Raw genomic sequence first — 21,370 nt, forward strand, 5'->3', positions numbered from 1 at the left:
ATTAATGGACTCAGGGAGCCATTTCTCAATTACATCTACCAGCTCTGTCTCTGTTTTCTCTTAGAAAGACACAATTCTCCTAAGACATAAAGCCTGATTTCTCATTGCTTTAATTGGAAGCAGGACTCGTACTTGGTCTGATTCTCCAAATATTCAATTTTCCATCATGTGTGGGTGGGTTACTCTTTAGAATTGTTCAGGATTTGATTCTGGTGTTTCAATATTTTAGCCAATTACAACACAGATATTCCTTTTAAAAAACAGTTTAATATTAAAGGTAACATTAAGTTTAATCAACATGCTAGATGCATTCAAGGAAAGAAATACACAATCATAAAAATAATCCATTTTAGGAGATTTCTCCCCCCGATCCTTTAAAGTTACAGTATTTTTAAGAAATAAATTTTTTCACTGAGATTTTTACCCTCTTTCCCTGTATTTTCTGGATCTCCTTTCTCTGCTGCAGGTGCTTGTATTGTCAGGGGAAACAATGAATTTTGAATTGAGACTTAGCGGATCTGATCACGTAGTCTATTCTTGGGCAAACCTCCCGTTGAAACCAAGAAAGATCAGAGTGCAGAACTAGGCCTTGCTGGTGAGTGGTAAGGAAATAACAGACTTCAAGATTTTTAGAAAGTTATGAAAGAAACACTGTGAGGAAAACCTCACTGAGTTTTCCTTTATTTTGGCCCCTTTCAGTGAATTTTGTCCTGGGTGATATAACCCAGTAATCTCCATCCCACTCATCTAAGTAGTACATGGACAGTTAGAAGCCAAAACGTCAAAAGGGTACTTTTAAACTAGTTCAAAGCTCAAAGTTTATGTCTGTTAAAAATAAAGAAAGAATTGTATAAATGCTAGCATCCAATAGAGGTCTAGCCACTGAATTCAGTGGTAGCAGGATCTGACCTTCTATTATGAATAAAAATGTGGTCACTTATTTCCCATCCCCTCAAATGTCAATGAAAACAATCTTTTGGAAAAATGTGGACTTCTCGCTGCAGTAGTGTGAATCTAACTCAACCGTATTGTGTTAATTCACAAGAAACAGAAGGGGAAACTGACCAGTTTAGTGACACTGTCCAAGCTATGTGAAATAAATTAAAAAAAAAAAGAGCTTAAAAATGAAAAGTACATTAGATTTTTAAAATTATCTGCATTGATAATTTAAGTGTATATTTAAAGCCCAAATGTGAAGAGACAAGAGCTAAAAAAGAATACGATAAAACAATAAGCACAAGAATAGGCAATGTACTGTATTTCATAAAATACACTTGGTCTGAAGCCTCAGAAGCAATTCAAATATTTCTTGATAAGGCAGCCTCATATCCTAAGACCTGTGGGGAAAAAAGTATAATATTCAAAGAAGGCTAGATCCTTTCCAGTCTTTTCATCTTTTAAGAACTATCTGCTGGGTCTTTCCATGAAAACATCATTACCCCTGCCTTGCAATTTAAATCGGAACTTACATAAGCACACTTCAAGTATAAGTTTTGCATTCAGCTGCACTCGATAAGCATTTGTTTACAATATGTCTTTTTCAATCTATTCGTCTTTAAACAGTCTTTTTAAAGAAATTTTAATTTGGAAAACCTGCAGATCACTGTTCATGATCATGTATTTTAATGGACTAAGCTGATACATCCAATATAGGTTGCTTGTTTTGAGTATTGAGGTGCTGTACCTGGTGTTTGAGAATTCAATGTTGTGTTCACCTCATAACAAAAGAAGCTCTAGCATTCTAGTGGGCAGTGCAGTATTTCTGTACTTGCCTGTAGGCCTAACTGCTAATTTTGAAGTCCAGTCACTCTGTGCTCAGCTAACAACATTGTTTACTACAAAATGTTCCGCAAAAACTACTGCTAAAATTGCTCAGTGGTCAGTCATGTTTCTTGAAATTAATTTTCAGACTGAGTAGCTGCTTTCTGTGAGGAGCTTTCCAATAGAATATCTCTCCCGACTGCCACAAGTTGCCCATGACCTTTTGATAAACAAGCAATACATTTTAAAATATGCACTTGTTTAGATGCATTATTATTTTGAATAACTTGAACTGATGTTCTCACCCTTTGTCATCATAGAAATGACTATAAAATGTCTTACAAATTTCTCATAGGAGAACTGCCTATGCAACTGGAAATGGATAATGGCATACAATGGACCTTCAAGGCAATGAAAAACTACTTAACTGCAAATAAGAAACCCTCTCTATCTTACCCAGAATCCAGTGGGTATGTGTGAAGCAATATGTGTGAAAAGACTTACCAAAGAGGTTAAAATTAGCACGCAACTTAGTGAATAGCTTGCAAATGTACCATTTTTCAGATTTAAGTGTGTTTTGTGTCTTACAAAAACACTTTGAAATACACTTTTCCCTGCACTAAGGAATCAAGCCTTGTGAGGGAAAATAAGCAGGGGCTGGAGGGTGTAGAATTCATCGCACAATCCTAACACAGACTGTAGGGCTACAGCAGAATCCCAATGCAGCTGCTATATCAGCTATGGGAGAGACCTCCAATGAAACTGCTCCAGAGGTGCTATGGAGCTTACCTGGTGCAGAAATCTTGTGTGGGTCCATCACTCTTGCTGAGAAAGTGTTTAACTGAGGGTTTGGGGGGAGGAAGGTTTTCACCCATACAACTAAATCCTGTTCTCATGGAAATCAATGGCAAAGTTCCCACACTCTCTTCTAGGACAAGGATTTTTCCAATATTCAGTGAATACCTATTGCACATTGTCATCAACCATAATAGTTCATTATTTTTTCCACTCAGCTGATTGAATTCAGTGCAGAAGCTCACCATGCTTCCCTTAAGATGACTTGTTTCATCCTTTAATATCTAATAGGTTCACTCTCTTTACATGTCTTTCAGGTTCACATTTGACTTCTGTTCCACTTTCCTATTACTGGTAATTTCTGAGAGCCACATGGATGTATCTGGGGCTTTAGGCCCAAGTTCCCCTCAAATCTTAAACTTGTTGTTGTTGTTTTATGTATTAGTTCCCTCACTATATCTTGGGCAATAAAGAAATTGAAAGCCAATAAAGACAAGCCTATCAAAATTCAAAGAGATAAAAGCAAACAAGAAGATCTAATACAACAAGTGGGAGGACATAAATGAGAGGGAAGGGTAGTAAATCGAGGACCGATACTGGTCTCTTTTAAAAAGATCTTTGAAAAGAAGATTGTAAGTATTGTTTCAAAACAGAGAGGGACGGGCTGGCAGATTTCAGGGCCAACAACTTCCATGTTCTCGAGCAGGGGTTGGCAACGTTCGGCACGCGGCTCGCCAGGGTAAGCACCCTGGCGGGCCGGGCCAGTTTTATTTGCAAGTTAATTTTCGGCAGGTTCGGCCGATCGCGGCCCCCCCTGGCCGCGGTTCGCTGTCCCGGGCCAATGGGGGCGGCGAGAAGCAGCGCAGGCGAGCGATGTGCTTACCCTGGTGAGCCGCGTGCCAACGTTGCCGACCCCTGTTCTAGAGTTTATCACATGAGGTATGATGAGGAGACCTCTAAATGACAAGTAGGTATGAGGGCAGATTTCTGTCAGGTCAAGGCAGAAGGAGGTCTGAGATGAAGCCAGGAAATCTTATTATCTCTATACCTAGTCATATTTTGCCTAGTAATTTTTTTATTTTTCTTACTAAAAGAAGAATTTGATCTGAATCTTTCCCTAAAACTTGTATCAAACTTTTTTGGAGGTCTTTTAAATAGCTCCATTAACTTTTAAAATAAGATTTTTACAGTCCTCTGCATTTCCTGAGTTCAGGTAGGCCCAGAGCAGAAGTACTGAAATACTGTGCCAAAACCTTTTCTTCCAGTATTTTCATCCCATTAGAAACCAGGATGTGATGTGAATGCGGCAAGCAAGCCTATTCTCACAAGACTTTCAGTCCAATCTATTGAGTAAAGGGGTTTGGATAAGTTTGATTAAGGTTGTAAATGGTTGACTCAGTCCTTCATCCTTCAGAGGCAGATACATTGAATCATGGGTTCCATAAAGAATAAACCTTGCCAGACAAACTTGATTGCTTTTTTGATAGAATTACAAAATTAGCAGATGATGGGAAAGCAGCAGACGTAATTATTTGGATTTCAGTAAAGCACGATACTGTGTCTCATACAACCTTCCTTGACAAATTAATTCAAATTGGCTGGGAAAAGAGCACTGTCATGTGGAATGAAAACAAGCTCAAAAGATTATAAACAAAGGATAAGGACAAATGGCAACATATAGATATGTGCACATACCTTGCCACTGCTTCCTTCCCTCAGTGTGGAGATGTCCTCCATTGCCTTGTCCTGGAAGAAGAGGAGGAACGTTGCCAGGGTGCTACTTTTGATGGGGCTGCTGCAGTGCTTCTGGACAGACATAGTCTAGATGGGGGACTGGTAACCACTCTGGCACGATGATGTGCTTTGGGACACAGATATTCACTAGACATAGGTGAGAGTGGCTCCTATGCAATCTGAGATGGGGGCCTGGAGAGATGATATGCTCTACAAGGCTTCAGCTTCCTTAGTATTGTATCCACATGCAGCATTCCTTAAAGTGATAGCACAGCACTGCACTTTATAGGACTTTCCAGCAGGCTGACACTCGAAAAAGAAGGTAGCTGCTTGCTTGTTCAAAGACTCTTCGGTGGTGCAGGGAATAGATATCTGGGAGGAGGAGGAGCAGAACCCCTTTAAAGATGTCTACCAGCAAGACAGAAAAGAGGCAGGAATCTTTAAAGCACATAGGCCATTTTGAGGACAGGTTGGAATTGGTATCCCAGACATCCTGGACTACTTTGCCGCAGCACTTTAGGGAAGTGAGGGATAACACTCCTGATCCAAAATGTTCTGGTGTGAACTTGCATTATTGTGTTTAGTTCTGAGTGCCACATTATCACAAAAATATTGACAAATTGGAGTAAATTTAGAGAAGAGCAACCAAAATAAACAGGTGCTGATGTGAAATGCGTTAGCCATGGGAAAATATTTAAAAGAGCTAAATATGAATAGTTTGGTTAAGAGTCAACTTTGGGGTGTTGACAAGATAGCAGTCTACAAATATTGGAAGGGTATAACGCAAAGGGACCAATCTTGCCATCCAAACTCAGGCAAATTCCCATTGACTCCAATAGTTTCGTTTGAGTAAGGAGGGGCAGGATTGGGCAGGAGCAGAGCGAATTATTTAATTTGAAGCAAGGTGGTATAACTAGGGGGGAAAGGATTAAATCAATAGAAGGAAAATTTAGGCTGAAACACAGAAAACATTTCCTGACAGTGAAATTTCCTACAGGACGACTAGGCTGTAGAATAGTCTTTCAAAGGAAATGGCAAAGTCTCATCTATTGGGACATTTACATCTAGTCTGGATAAAACAGGCTTTTTCAACAGGGATTGCCCTGGCCTTCACTGAATTCTTGAAAGTCACACCGTGCACAGAGGGATCAGTGAAGTTTGGGGCCTTGCCTACTCCTCAAGGAAGGCAAATCCCTCATCCCCGCAGTGGAAACATCTTTATTCTGGCCACCTATGCTTTTCCATAGGAAAGGGGAAACTAGACCTCTGTTTCAGTTCTCTTCTTCCTTTAAGTCTGCCTCTCTCTGTACCTCCATTTTCCTTTCTTTCTCTGTGCCTTTGATTTCATTGAAAAGGGCCAGATCAGCAGCTGCAGAAGAACTTGATTAGTGCCTTCCTCCTGTGCAGAATCCTTTTCTCAGTAGCATTGATCCTAGTCAGTTTCACTTTTGAGGCAGCACCATTGATAAAGTGTTTCTGGACAAGAGCATCCTACAGACCTCAGCTACTGTAAAGGAGGTTGCATCTATCACCTAATCAGGATGGGTTCTGGGCAGGCAGTTCTACTAATTTGTTTATCTCAGTTCAGCTGTTAATCTTTTTAAATACCAAAAGCCTGAATCTAAAAATCCACTGTTTTGCTGAGACCTTTTAAGATAATGTCAAAGGCAATTCTTTATTGAATGTTATAAACATCCTTATAGAAGTAAAGCTTTAAGTTTTAATATTTAAATAAGTGTTTAAAGTTCCTTTTTGGGTTGTGAACCTATTTTAAAGCAGGATGGAAACAGGTTTTCAATCAGCCTCTTGTATATTTCACCTATACTGCCAGAGGCCAAAATAATATCACTTTTTTGGATTAGACACAGCCCACAATATGGTCAGAAATGCCAACTGTACTTAAAAACATTGGGCCTGACTCTTCAGTTTTTATTCAGACTCAGGGTTCACTGAAAGCAAATAAGATTAGCCATAATAAACAAGTTTAGCATTTGTTTACAATCTTAGCAATTATAAACAGTTAAATGTATTGGAAAATAAAGGGCCTGAACCTGCTGTTTTTCTTCAAACTATTGCAAACAATGCTTATAGAGTGTGACTGAATGCAAGACTTGTAGCTGAAGTGTGCTCATTTGAGTTTGAGTTTAGTTTAAAGAACAGCAGGTTCAGGCCTTTATTTTCCAATATATTTAACTGTTTATTATTGCTAAGATTGGCTTCTTACATTTTGTCCACTTCGACAAGTAAAATGGATGCAGTTCTCTCAACTTTCACAGTGATTCCAATAAGACTTCATACTTTGTGAGACCATGTGGAGCTAACTATTCCACCATCTTTTCCCCCCACCCAGGAAGGACTGACTACATTCTCAGCCACTTTTAATCAAATCTAGACAAATGTTGAAAATTTTTCTGATTAGGCTAGAGTGCTTTTTTTTTTTTAAACAAACCTCAACTTTATATAAGGCTAAAGGTTTTGGGGAAGTAGGAATTAATTCGGGTTAGCAATAGGGAATGGGTGTCAGGGACAGCTGGCTAGCGAGAACAATAAGTAGGTCTGTTTCTGAGGGGTGACAGGAGGGCAATATGGGTCAGCCTGCTGTTGCTGGCTTGCTGGGGTAGCTGGACAATGGAGAAGAGGTAGGATGATTTGGGGAATTTTTTTAAAGTAATTCCGGTGACATATACAGTAAATGTAATTTATAGATGTCTGATTTATTATGCTTACACGATGTATGTCTATTATTGTCTTGTCTATTTAGATTGCAAATTCTTTAGGGCTGGGACTGTCTCCCTCTCGGTGTCTGTACAGAGCCTAGCACAATGGAACCCCCTAAGAGCTATCATAATACAAATAATAATAATTATATAGCATTTTTAATCTTCAGAGGACCATACAAACACTAATTAACCTCTTTATCCGTGTATTCTTTACTATAAGTATGACATATAAAATGTACCAAGGAGGAACAGAAACAGCTAAGATAGCCTGCACGAGGCCATAGAGTGAGTGAAATTATAAAAATGTAGATCCTGAAATAGTTCTTGTAACTAAGTTGTATTGGTAGATGCCAACCAGTGTAGATGGAGTGTTTTTTTAAAAAGCTCATTGAAACGAGCTGAACAAATAATTTTCAATCAGCAATTTAGTCATCCGATTTCACTTTTTTGCCCCTGTTTGTGGATTGCTTATAAACAGATTGTAAAATTCTCAAATGTATTCATTATTCAGAATTATTTACAAATTTCTTCAGCCAATAATTCTTGGTCTGCAGATTATTAGTGAACCTTTAATTGTAAATATTCAAAACCTGAGCTCTGTTGATCGGTTTTATAAGTAACATGATTCTGTTCCTTGATTGAATTACTTTAAGATATTAACAAGTAATGTGAATTGTGAATATTACAATAAAACATATAATTTCAAAATTTGCACCATGATAGTACATTAGATAAGTCACACGGTGTAATTTTTGTTCTTTCATTGGATGACTTATGTAACTAACCAATACTATAAATTTTATAATTGAATGAACAATTCAAATTCATTTTTGATCAATACTCGAGCAATCAAATTTAGGATTCACTTTTCACAGGTATTTCAAACCAGTGAAACTCAAATGCTCTGTTTTCACAGAAAGGATCTCAAACACCAATGAATTGAAATTTGCTTTCTAAGTCAAGACATTTTTTTACATGAATTGCTAAGCTCCATTGAAAACTATTCTCAACCATTTAACAAAGTTGAAAACAATCCACACAGGCCAATACAACTACACTACCTGAAACAACTCTCAAGAAGCATTTCAGGATCAGAGACACTTTTGTGGGGCTTATCACTAGGTGGGCTGTGGTATATTTTAGTGTGATTCTTGGGTGCACAAGAAATCCCCATATCTGTAGCCAACTCCCATAATGTGGGAATGTTTTGTCAATTCTGCACTTGAGCACTGTTTTCAGCCAGGAGCAGTTGTAATTATCTCTTCTTATTTTAGGAGTTTTTAAATGTTGAGGTTTGATATTCTTGTAGGCCAGTCTTAGCACAAAGAGACTCCTGCATGCAACACTGCCAGTGCACTCCAAGCCTGGCATACCGGGGGCGCAATTAAAAAGTTCTGTTTGTTTGAAAGATTCTGCTGGTTTTTTATGCTTAATACAGTAATTCTGTTAGAATGAGTCAAGTGTTTCAACTAGGAGAAATTTTAAGGGTGTCAATTTATATCATTCTTTTTATCCCCAAGCTTGGGCTCCTTCTGAGGGAAGACTCCCAAATGTGTTCAATTGTGTGTGAGGTTATTTTGTGCTGGGGCAAATGTCACTTTAAGCCTTTTAGAGAGACAAGGAGGGTGAGGTAGTATCTTTTATTGGACGAACTTCTGTTAGTGAGAGAGACAAGCTTTCGGGCTCCACAGAGCTCTTCTTCAGGTCACCTTGTCTCTCTCACCAACAGAATTTGGTCCAATAAAAGATATTACCTCACCCACCCTGTCTCTCTAATATCCTGGGACCTACACAGCTACAACAACACTGCATACTTGAAGCACTTAGCAGAATACAAACCAGAAGAGAAAGGCTAGTTGTGCATTAACTCTTGTGTAACCTAACCACCTCTAAACTTTGCAGAAAACATCCCCTCTTTGTGACCATATTCAGTACATCATTTACCAATGCAGTAGAAATAGTGAATTGGGCTATCGTGAAGGACTCCCACATTCAAGTGCAATCCATGGGCTTCCACTCCCTAAACTGCTGGAGCAAACAGCAACAGAGAGATCACCCATTAGGATCCAGTTGTGCATCCACCAGTCCATGCCATGATGTTCCCCAGACTAACTGCAATCCCTAATTTTTCTCTTCTGTTTCTATTCTGCTCTACTTCACCTGGCACTGATACCACACCCATCATTATGGTATGTAAGCGTCTAATTTTATAACAGTCTTACAAAACACCACCCAAATACACAAAAGGACATTTTTTGGGAGGGAGGGGGAATTTGTCTTGGTCAGAAGGTTTCTTAGATGATTTTCAGTTTTCTGCCACAAATGGAAATGTCTTTTAAAATCATTATAGTCTTTGCAACAGGATGCTAGGGCTACAAATGGCAGTAAAATTGTATGATTTAATTCCCATTTCTGTCAATGAATCAGCAGTATTAAGGATACGGTAAATCCTTGTAATTGTTGTACTCTGCCTGCTGACAATGAAGGATGGCATGCTGAGTGTCAATGCCTCTTTCTAAGGGCTAGTTTTGTGCACACTGTTGAGCCAGTGCTTTGTCATAAGACCTCTGGATCTTTGCCATCAGAATCAGGGTCAGACTCAAGAAAGCCTCCCTGGTGAAGTAAAATTGGAACATAATGCTACATGTCCAAGCTAGCATGTCTGTCTACAGCATGTGCATGTGTTATGTTGGGTAACAAGACATGACAGATAGGAATGCTTGATTTCTCAGCAGGTACAGCAGATCGGCTATTTATTTATTTTAGATCTGTTTGCATGAAGATACCATATGTGCCTCATTCAAAAATAAAGGTTTTTTTTAATTAGTGAAATTTAATGCAAAAGTTTCTCCATTTCATTTGGGGTGATGGAAATAAAGGAAGGCAGGAAAGCAACTGAAAGAAGGGTATAGCTGGGGCCTTTTGTCTTTATGTCTGGATAGCTAAGATAAAACACCAAAGGATATCTATATGTAAATAACTAGACCAGCTAATATTTGAATATATTTCACATTTTTAAAGGTTTAAATATGTTTTACAGTTTTTAGCTGCAGAATTTTCAAGACCATGGCCATTTCTGCATTTAGCCATGCAACAATGTGAAAAGCCACATTTGCATAGTATTTTGTGCATGTAAACTTTCAAGATGAGGCAGAATAGGTAGAGAGGCCATATTTAAAACTAACTTTTTGATGGGAGAGGCAGAGTGAAAAAAACTAATTATTTATACAGTCACATTCCTTACACACACACGTCCTATGTACAGTTATCTTGTGCTGAGAGAGAAGGGGTGGGAGGAAGCAATCAGGAGGGGAGTGGAGAGAAGACTAGGTCTAGCAGATGGTGGAAGACAGGATGACAGAACATCAAGGTTTAGGACATTTTACTTCAGATGAGGCACCACGTTGAGATATTATAATAAAAGCACACAAGTGAAAGAGGATATACGTGGACTCAAGCCATGCACAGAGTTCATGACAAAGTGGATGCACCTCAAGAGCAGCTAAAAATCCCTGTAGCAAACTTCATTGCCTACTCTGTCCCCATATCTACTCTGGCGGCACCATCAGAGGACACAACCACATCAGCCACACCATCAAGGGCTCATTCACCTGCACATCTACTAATGTTATATATGCCATCATGTGCCAGCAATGCCCCTCTGCCATGTACATTGGCCAAACCGGACAGTCCCTCCGCAAAAGAATAAATGGACACAAATCGGACATTAGGAATGGTAACATACAAAAGCCAGTAAGTGAACACTTCAATCTCCCTGGTCATTCTATTACAGATTTAAAAGTCACTATTATTGAACAAAAAAACTTCAGAAACAGACTTCAAAGAGAAACAGCAGAACTAAAATTCATTTGCAAATTTAACACCATTAATCTGGGCTTGAATAGGGACTGGGAGTGGCTGGCTCATTACAGAAGCAGTTTTTCCTCTCCTGGAATTGACACCTCCTCATCTATTATTGGGAGTGGACGACATCCACCCTGATTGAATTGGCCCTGTCATCACTGGTTCTCCACTTGCGAAGTAACTCCCTGCTCTCCATGTATCAGTATATAATGCCTGCATCTGTAACTTTCACTCTATGTATCTGAAGAAGTGAGGTTTTTACCCACGAAAGCTTATGCCCAAATAAATCTGTTAGTCTTTAAGGTGCCACCAGACTCCTTGTTGGTTTTGTAGATACAGACTAACACGGCTACCCCCTGATAGCTAAAAAGGTGTGTGCTCAACCTTGCAAGTAGGTGCCAAATCCTATGCTCCCCCAAAGTGCAGGGCCATCACAGTTGGCATCAATAAGTGCATGCACCTATGGCACAGGGGAAGAACCTGGGGCTTGGTCCCTATCAGGGATCTCTTCCCATTGTTATTAGTTTGTAGTGAAAGCATTACTGATGTGATGGGAGCCAGCTGTGCAATTGCACACAATCACAGGGCTAAAGGTTATCAAACAGATGTTTAACAGTATCAATCAGGAGCAACAAAAGCAGCACAAATCTAGACTTTCTCTATAAGACACTACCATAGATGGATCAGAGAATAGTGGGAGTTTGGTTGACAGATTATGATCCTGATCCCGCATCCAGCCCAACCTAAGCATTTGAAAATGCACCACAAAAAAGTCATACCCAACTTTGACAACATTTTCACTTAAGCAAAAAATTATCCTTAAAACACAGAATTCTCATGAAAGACCTGTTCCCACAAAGGGGTGGATTTGGAGTGCTCTCCGTTTCAGTATGAATATTTTGTATAAATACATGAAGGAGCATAGTAAAAATAAAGTACACTAAACATCAATAATGACTAGTTAGCTAAAAAACATTTCTGGGCCAAAATCTGGTCTAATTTTAATGGGTGGTAACTCCCAATTCACCCCATTCCTGAGAGTAAACTCTCATGAGAAACACATTGCATGACGTAACAGGAAATTATTTCTGGACAACAGTGGGGGATATAACTAAGCCATTTCAGACATTTTAAACACAATGAATATATATGAAATTATATAAGAAATATCTGTGCATTAACATTTCCTTTTCTATTTTGTGGGGATTGAAACTCTTCTTCCATAGGCGGGCTTATAAATTTGCCAGGCTTTTGAGTTCTGACCAGTTTGCAGCATGTTATATTCAGGCTGTATGATCTCAACAGGAGAGCACAGAAAGGGAACAGACACAGAGGATCAGAAGCAGTCAGGGAACATTAACTGCATACATGCATAATTATTACTACAGTGACCTGATGGAAATTCTGCAAGGAATTCAGAACGTGTCTGTGTACAAGGAACATTAAGAATCAAGCCTTTCTTGATCTGTTTTGTGTTTGCAGACATATTTTATCAAGTAGATATGACAAATAATATAAATAAATACTAATTAATAACAATACCTTGCATTTTGATTGGACCTTTTAGCAGAGGATGTCTGGGGGTTTTGATAATGAAAAAGCACTATAATAATTTATAAAATCAAGCTGAATATCTCCACATTGTGGCCCAGAGAAAACAATATAAAAATCACAAAATGGAAGATGAGGGTACTCCCACTGCCATGGTCCACTCTGTGGACTGTTTTGTGTGTTGATTTTGAACTATTATGAAACTATTGTGACAAATTAAGGAGGAAGAACACAATGCACTTTAATTGATATGAATCCTTTCCACACTATGCATAATGTATACAAATTAAATGTTGTGTGACAATTTAATATGACTGACAGGTCAGATTTGTGGACTGTAGATTATGGAGTTTCATGATATGCTGAAATTAATAAAACACAATCCACTGATCCATGGTTTTATAGCAGCCTGTCTCAGTCTAAGGTCAAACTAGAAAAGTTTTCTGACAAGTGCTGTAGGTCTGATTCCCTGCTTTTGCTGTCAATTAGATGTTTAACTAAATAAGTATGATATAAGCAAGAAGATACTCCAAAAGAAAAATGTAAAAACTACTAATTAAAAACAAAAGTTATGGTAACATAAGTGTCTTTAAGTTTTGCAATAATCCTTCCAGTACTTTTGCATCCCAAAAGACTCCAGATGTGACCAGCCACTGCAAAATGGTAAGTTGTTTATCAGCATTCTACACTGCAAACTGGCACCTGTAATTTCACTCTCACTTTGCATCAGCAGAATTAAGATACCTAGAAAAACCCTACCAAGACAAGTTTCTGTGTATTCATGTATAAACATTGATAGTAAAATGTCCAGTCTGTCGCCCACAAGGTGAGGTACACAGCATCAGATATTCTTCCTTTTCTACTAGTCGTGTGTAGTGTGATAGAACTGCTTTTTCTGTAAGATCTTATGGGTAGCTGTCTCAAGCAAAAAGAGAAAATGAAAAGATACCAGCTACTTGATAGCACTGTTATTAAACAACTGATTGTTTTCTGCTCTTTCAAAGAATATCACCCCAATTTTTTTTTTCTGTAATGGCCACAGGCATATAAGCATGGGCTCTCCCTTGCTCACCAACTGTCTTTTTGAAAGTCTAGGTAACAACCATAATCCTCCAACTAATCCTGACCTAATCCTGCAATTTTTACTTGTGTGAGTAATCCTTACTCATGGTGTAGTCTCATTGAAATTATGGGATTGGGTCCTACATAAGTACAATTACTACTAAATGTTATTTTAAAAAGCCAAAAACCCTGCCTACTCATACCGAACACTTGTTACTCCTTGCTATTCTGACCTATTTACGTCTTCACTTTATCCTGGAACAGGGAGACTTTCGCTGGGTTGCTTGTTTTTAAAAACTGACACCAGCTTCTTCACTTTGTTTCACTGTTTTGAATATCACCAGTGATGAACTCTACAAAATAAGCCACGCTGTACTCAAATGCAAGAAGTTTGTGTCAATTAATATGATAAAAATACAGCTGGGTTATGTAAGATATTGTAAAATTCTTTTGCTCTTTGACTCTGCACTCTCACCTACAATTAATAATAATTAAATATGAACATACATTAAAATAAACTCAAAGGCCAAACAGCTATAATTTAAGGTGGGCACAGAATTCTTAACTCCATCCTTTTGTGCATTAGTATTATAATACTGTACATATGGCCTGATCCTGAACTATTAAAGTCAGTGGGAGTTTTGCTAATGTGTTCAGTTGAAGCAGAATCTGTATCCCTGATCCAAGCATCACACAAATTTGGTGATACTACCCTGGGTTCCACTGTGCTCCATTAAGGATTTGTAATTTATTTGCTACAGTTTGCAATTTATTGGTATTGGGATGGGAATGGTTGAGTGAGTTCTAGGCTCAGCATGTAAAATAAGCTGCCCAAGGTCAGTCAAATCTTAAAAGCCTCTGTTTTTCTAATTTTTGTAAGAGGAGAATATATGGAAATTGCTCTTTTGGGCAAGTTCTGCCAACTATCTCTCCCCCTGATGGGTGCAATTTTGTAGGTAAGAGCAGAATGATTTCAGGTAATGTGGGTCTCTCATATGAATTACGCACACATCCTAGCTACAAATAGCATGAGGGCAGAATAAATATGTCCCTTATTGTACTTCACAGCTTAGATGGTATATACTGCAAATGGGCATTTAAACATAATAGGATTTGTATATTATGAATCTTTATTAAAACCTTCAGGCTACTGTTAATATATGGCCAGGGTTTGGGTTGGTTTTTTTTTTTGGTCTAAATTTATTGAGGATAGTGAGAGTGATACATTGCAATTCCACACTAAGGACCTGATTCGAAAAACACTGAAGTTAATGGGAGTTTTTCCAGTGACTTCAATGGGCTTTGGATCAGACTCTAAATCCAGGATTTACACTTGCCAAATAAGAGCCCTCTTCTTGCAAACCCCTTCTCATACGCAACACACATGTATGCAGGACTGGGCCGTTAGTTTAAAAAAAGGAACCTGGTTTTGGATGATAGGAGCTCAAAAAAATTACCCAGAGCCAGTAAACACCTATTCTTCCCCATCCCCTCATTCCTATAACTTAAATAAAACCAAACAGATTTAAAACGATGGCTTGTTTCTGTCATCAGAAAGATATGCGAGTGAGAATTGCTGTGTATCTTGTAAAAACAGCACCACACTTGCACATGCATGTGTAGAACTATTACTGATTTTACAAGATACATGGGAATGTGTGCCTGCTTATCTAAGCAGAGAAGTGAGCTCAACATTTACCAAAAAATAAATAAAAAAATCCACCCTCTGGCTGAGACCTTGCCTGCCAAGTTTTAGTTGTGTATTCTTTTTTTTTTCTTTTTTTGAGGCATATACTCTCAGCTTTTGCACTCAGAGGTGAATATACCCTTTTGTTTACAGTGAAGATTTAGGACCAAATTCCACTCTCATTTACATCACTGAAATGCTAATGAGGCAATAAATCATGGTAAGAATATAGTCAAGGTCAACTGGATTGATGGGTCAAAATGAAAGCAGAATTTGGCCCAATAGCTGAAAGTATAAACTAAAGACTGACTAAAGTGGAACACAAGATCAGAACATAAACCGTGCATTTGATGAAGTTCAGATCCTGATGTGAATTTGAACTTCATGATTGTGGCCTGTATCCACAATGGCCAGAAAAGAAACACCAAATCCAAACCGTCCTGAGCTTTGATTCCAAACTCCTCAGTTCTGGCCTATCTATAAAGCTCTGAAAACAGAAAATGAAAATGTTGACTGACTTTTAAACCAAAAGGGCCAACTAAAACAATTTTAACTTGTCTGAAAATCTTTGATGAGTGGCGTGAAATTCAAAGTTCAGTTAAAAGGAACTTCAATATGATGGCGATAAACATTTTTTACACTCGGAAGTGTGACATTTTCATGTAAACTATTAATAAAACAAATTGGTTTTTCTGAAATGCACAAATAAAAATATGTGATTTTGTAAGGATATGGATGTGAAAATATTTCAAATTTTACACAACTGGAACCAATCAAGCAGTACTTGTGCATTGACTTCATTCTGAGTTTGGGTGTTTAAAGGCTGCAGATCTGGGTCTAGCATTTGAAATAGCACATTTTTTTAACTTAGCTAAAATGTAATGTGAATTCGCTTTTTGTTCCTTAGAATTATTCCTTGAGAAAGAAAGATTGCAGTTGGTATCATGTTGTATGTAACGAGGTAATGCTTAGCATGTTGTTTTCTAGGTATTGCATCTTTCAGTTTCTAGGAGTATGCTTTCTGCAGAGGCAGCTGCCATTTTGAGAGCTGAGGATGATGCAGCATATGTTACAAAAGAGATACACTGCTCTCCATTTCTCTTTCACAGACACTTTACTTTTGTCTTTCTTGATTAGTTGTTTTCCTTTACTAAAAATAAAGGCAATTCAGACTGGAAGAACGTAGTTTCTCAGTAAAAGAGAACAGACAGCTAAAAAGCTGATAAAAGCCTCTAGGACCCTAGCCTCTTATTTGCTTGCTTGGGTCATTGGCTGAAATGGGAATCTTAAGTGAGCGGAGACTGCAGAATCAGGTCCTCACCTGTTTAGCTGTAAACAACTTACCTTTTTATTGCTATTCTATGGAATTCTTGCCTAAATATTAAAGGAAATAAAATATCAGTCACTAAAACAGTAGTTGTTTTTATTGGAAAATATTAAAACAAATAGTAATGTTATCATATATAAACTTTAATATCAACCTCCAAGAGGAAAATGATTTCTGATAATGAGTGGAAACATAACATGAGGAACATTTTGTCTTATAAATAATATTAATACTGAGATGATGCAAGTAGTGAGATTGCCTAATTTAATTTTGCTGACAGAACACATAATGAGAATCTATGGAATATACAGTATAAACCCATTGTCTTGTAAGCAAAGCTAACGTCTCCAAACTGCACAGCAGCAAGTCCATGATTTAATTGTGAAGCTCTTCCCTCATAGGCAGCATTAATTCCATAAACCACGGATGTTAATTATGTTTATATTATAGAGACACAAACTTAATTGTTATCTCTTTTTTTAAAAAGGTGAACACAGACACTTTAAAAAAACAAAATATCTATTTAAATTTTCAAAGCCATAAGAGGGAATATACCTGTAGATTAAAGAATTACAAATAAATAGATTTTAAAACCAAAATGTTTGGGAATAATCTCCTTCAGATATGTGATAAGACACAAGTTCAAAGTTCTCTGTTTTCTTTGAATTTGAACATTTTACAGTTTCTAATGTCCTTGTAACCTTCTATTGACCCAACAAAATCGCAACATACAGCAACATTTGAAACAGGTGGATTTTAACACTAGTTTATGTGAGAAGCAGAATCCAAGGGGAACAATAATAAATTTAAGAAAGTAAAGTTTGCTGCAAATACTTAATATTCAGAATTCTCAAGCTTGTTCGTTAGTTTCTGACTGGACAAAAATGCCATTTATATATTTGTGCTCCCCAGTGCTTAAAGTGAACTGAAAAAAGTGTGTGTGGGGAGGAAGGGGGGTCGACCTGGGAGCAGCAGCTTTGGTAAGATAGTGCTTAAAGTATGCCTCTTAGCAAACCAGCTTAATTTTTCTCTCCGCCCCCCACCCTTTCTTTCTTGGGTTGTTTGGGGTTTTTTTGTTTGTATGTTTGAGGGGGGAGGGAGAGGACTGGGGGTGATGGTGGTTGTTTTGGCTTGCTCTACACTTTAAGCACTGGTGCTCCCTCATTGAATGATAATATAGTAAAACGTAGAATTAGACATCCAGTGCAAATACTCATATTTGAGTTCAAAATGGACTTTCCACAAATATTCACCAATATTTGCTTAAAACGTACTGTTTCTATAAACATTCCTGTCAGTAAACTTATTAGTTAAAATATTTACAGAAAGCAAAAAAAAAGGGGGCACACACATAGCCAAATCAAATTCAACTTTCTGTCCTAGTAAATACTTGTGGAAACATTTTAAGTATGTTCCCAGCTCTGCTAAGTAATGTGAGTTTCACGGTATGAGACTCAGTGATATACCAACAAATATATATTAGAAACTTGCAAAAGTTTGTTTCATCCCCATTGTTTAACGTATGGCCCTAGGCCTTATTTACTGCACACTATTCAAACCCTGCTTTGAAGACAGAATTATTCATTTCTGTAGGTGCTTTTCTATACTCTCATCCCTGTAGTATGAGTGCTTCAAACATAAATTAATTAATTTTCACAACTCCCCTGTGAAGTGAGGGAGTGGTATTACCCTCATAGTGCAGATAGTGAACTGAGGCACAGAGAGATTAAGGTCAAAACTATCCACAAAATGTGGGTGCCCTTGAGGTGCCAACTTTATATGTTCAAATCACAGCTCCCATTGACTTCAGTCATACTCAAGTTGGGCAACTTGAAAAAGATGAACACACAATTAGTGCCCACCTGTGAAAAATTCAGTTTAAGCAACTTGACTATAATCACTATAATCACATAGGAACTCTGGGGCAGAGCATGGGACTATCCATGCTATGTCCCCCCCATCATGTGCTTCAGGACGCAAGGGCAGCCTTTCCTCCTGTTTCTCTTGCTTTCCTTAAGCAGGTCCTTCAAGAGGGTGCTCCCCACCTGCCTTTCACCTCACGTCCTTCTGAACTTGTCATCAGACCCCTGACTCATGAGCCTCCCTGGCCACCCCAACATGCAACCTATACAATCTGAACACCATGCAGCTGGTCCACCTCCAAACCATGCCCAGAAAACATCTGTATGAACTCGTGCTTCACACCATCCACCTCCTCCCAAGTGGTGGGACCTGTTGCCACCTGAAGAGGGCAAGGAATGTGATAACTCAAGGTGAAATTTGACTAAGATAACAGGACTAATACTCCTCTTGTGAAAAGTGCCATGGAACATTTACATAATTACAAGTGGTCAGGAGCTTGGTTATAAACCTCATCTGATAGAGGACGCCTCTAGCAGCACAGTGCCTTCTAGTGCCATGCTAAGGTACTGACTGAGAAGGCAAACTACCATTTACCAAATCAACAGCACCATCTCCTGCAATTCATATATTTTCATTGGAAGTCTGACCAGGTCCAACTACTTACTATGAAATCTGCTATCTAGGTTTTTTTTTTTTTTTTTTTTTTTTTGTGCAGCAGTGTTTTCAAGCAAATAGCAAAAGTGAAGCTTTATTTTTGGGTCTATTTCAGAAAAATCACTGTTGGCTTCCATCCTACAGAAGTCTGTGAGCAGCCATGGAAATATCTGATTTTGAGATGTTTATGGCCTGGAAGCCAAACCTATTTTTTTACTAGCTCAAACCTTAATTAGCTCTTTGTTTATTTTGATTAACTTGTTCTGTGTTAATGGATATTTACTGAATAAATGCTGGAGAAAAACAAATATTTGTCCTGAGTCCTTTTCTTTTCCTTTAAATTTGGTGATGCATTTTTGAAGCACATGTTTCCTCCATCCTCCCTCCAACAGTGACATGCATAATCTGTACTTCTCCGTGCTCACTTGGCAGAAGTAAAACAATTTCCATCTCCCACCCCTCCTATCTTTCACTAAGAGCAGTCAAATGAATTTTCACACTTCACTCAATTGCAAAAGAATTACAGGCACATTGAGAACATTAGACTCAATTTGCTTGCAGGATAATATATTTTTGGTACGAAATAAAATTTACAGTATATAAAACTTATCTTTGTAAATGAAAAATAGCAGTCTAAGGGGACATTACATATATTCAACTTTAAACATACATTTTAAAAGATAGAGAATGTCCAATGCAATAGCATTTGAAAGACAAAGGGGAAAGAACTCCTTAGTACATGGCTAAATGTGCTGTGCCGGGATCAAATAGGAAAATATGCATAGATCAAAGGTGGTACAATGCAAGGCATAATCTAACACTCACCTCAGTTTACACAAAGATCCCCATGATGTGCTGCAGACTTATCTGTACCACGGCACTTGCCAGCTGTTAAGAGAAATGCACCATAAGTTAAAAACATGAAAGTATGCTTTGTGGTGCCCCAGATTACATAGCCTTTTTAATTTACTATGGAAACCCTACAAGCCCCTGTTCTGTCCTGCATATGGAGAAGAGAATGGAACCTAAAGGAACAAGTGTAGTAATTTTTACACATAAAAAATTGACTCAACTCACCAGCATAAATTACTTTATATGCTCATTACATTATTTTCAGTCTGTATACCAAGCAGTCTTAAAATATTTGGACACTCTAGTCAAAGTTAATATTTGTACATTCAGCTGTGGAAATTAAATCTCAGGGCAGCATATCGCAAATGAAATGAGATATTCAACATTAGTGCACTCACAATGTGTACAGATCCCTACCAAAAGTCTTCCTCTTGTCTCTGTAATCTGTTCAGATGCACATGGAGCAATAGGGACATTGACTCTCTATGGAGAATTAATATTTCTCCTCGAAAGGTGAAAACTCACTGTGACAGATAAGACAATATCCTGGACAGACCTTATTGAATTAAGTTTAAGTATTTTAGGAGTTCACTGTATTAAAAATGCAAATGTTGAGGGATTGTAATTCCACAGGAGAGGTGAACCACAGACCTACAGGAACTAAGAACAGTGGGGTGTGGTCAGGGCCGGCACTTCCACTAGGCAACCTTAGGCGGTCACCTAGGGCGGCAGGATTTGGGGGGCAGCATTTTGCCGCCCTCGGCAGAAATTCGGTGGCAGGGGTCCTTCTGCTCCGGATCTTCAGCGGCGGGTCCTTCACTCGCTCCGGGACCTGCCGCCAAAGTGCCCCGAAGACGCGGAGTGGAAGGACCCCCGCCGCCGAATGCTCAGAGGAGGAGCGCTGCCACCTAGGGCGGCAAAAACCCTGGCGCCGCTCCTGGGTGTGGTTAGGCAAATTCACGCCGGTTTTAACATTGTAGAGAGCTACCGCTCCCTGGAGAGAAGCTCACATATAGTGGTTCAAACTGGATTCTCCAGGGACCAACAGACAAAGGACTTTTGGATATATAGCCTAAGTTAAAACTGACTCTGGATCTTCTTTGTGATCCAGCAACCAGACAGGCCTTCTTAGGGAAGGGTTGGAAGGACTTTGGCCTGTTGAGGACCTATAAGACTGAGTTCTCATTCTGAGCAAAAGGAATGATAAACTGGTAACCACTGGAAAATCCCTGGGTGGGGCTTGAAGAGTTTTCACTGGCCAGACCACTTGTTGGAGTGATTTCTGGTAAGCTTATTAGCACGCATGGAGGTTCTTCTACTGCAGGGGTCGGCAGCCTTTCAGAAGTGGTGTGCTGAGTCTTCAGTTACTCTGATTTAAGGTTTCGCGTGCCAGTAATACATTTCAACGTTTTTAGAAGGTCTCTTTCTATAAGTCTATAATATATAACTAAACTATTGTTGTATGTAAAGTAAATAAGGTTATTAAAATGTTTAAGAAGC

At 38.5% G+C, this 21,370-nt stretch overlaps 1 long non-coding RNA gene across 4 annotated transcripts in view; it reads right to left on the minus strand.

Moving 5' to 3' along the window:
• Nucleotides 1-250: 250 nt before the first annotated feature.
• Nucleotides 251-21,370, minus strand: part of LOC101932661 (uncharacterized) — a 70,128-nt gene continuing 49,008 nt past the window's right edge. For all 4 annotated transcript variants that reach the window (XR_010602207.1, XR_010602206.1, XR_508695.4 and 1 more), the window contains 4 exons: nt 19,844-19,906; nt 16,519-16,548; nt 4,252-4,302; nt 251-1,337 (listed from right to left, as the gene is read on the minus strand). This is a non-coding gene — a long non-coding RNA (uncharacterized LOC101932661). The remainder of the gene's footprint in view (nt 1,338-4,251; nt 4,303-16,518; nt 16,549-19,843; nt 19,907-21,370) is intronic.

The sequence above is a fragment of the Chrysemys picta genome, chromosome 6 (assembly GCF_011386835.1).
Source record: "Chrysemys picta bellii isolate R12L10 chromosome 6, ASM1138683v2, whole genome shotgun sequence".
Taxonomy (NCBI): domain Eukaryota; kingdom Metazoa; phylum Chordata; order Testudines; family Emydidae; genus Chrysemys; species Chrysemys picta.